We start from the raw sequence: 244 nt of genomic DNA, 5'->3' as shown, positions 1-244 counted from the left end.
GAAAGGGGGCGGGGGGGTGGGGAGTGGGGGGTGGGGAGTGGGGCGACACGAGAAGAACTATGAAGTCCAAATGACAGCAACAGACCACTCCAGAGGGGGGGCACTGTTGAGCCGCCACTCACGGCTCACAGTCATTGAGGACCTGTGGAGACAAGAGAAGGTAGCATTAATTACCGCCCCACCGACCCTAGACCAGCCAGACCCACACAGTGTGCAGATGGTAGTTCGGTAGGAGGTGCAGTTC

This window comes from Nothobranchius furzeri, chromosome 3, assembly GCF_043380555.1.
Source record: "Nothobranchius furzeri strain GRZ-AD chromosome 3, NfurGRZ-RIMD1, whole genome shotgun sequence".
Classification (NCBI taxonomy): Eukaryota; Metazoa; Chordata; class Actinopteri; order Cyprinodontiformes; family Nothobranchiidae; genus Nothobranchius; species Nothobranchius furzeri.
This window is presented reverse-complemented; position numbering follows the sequence as displayed.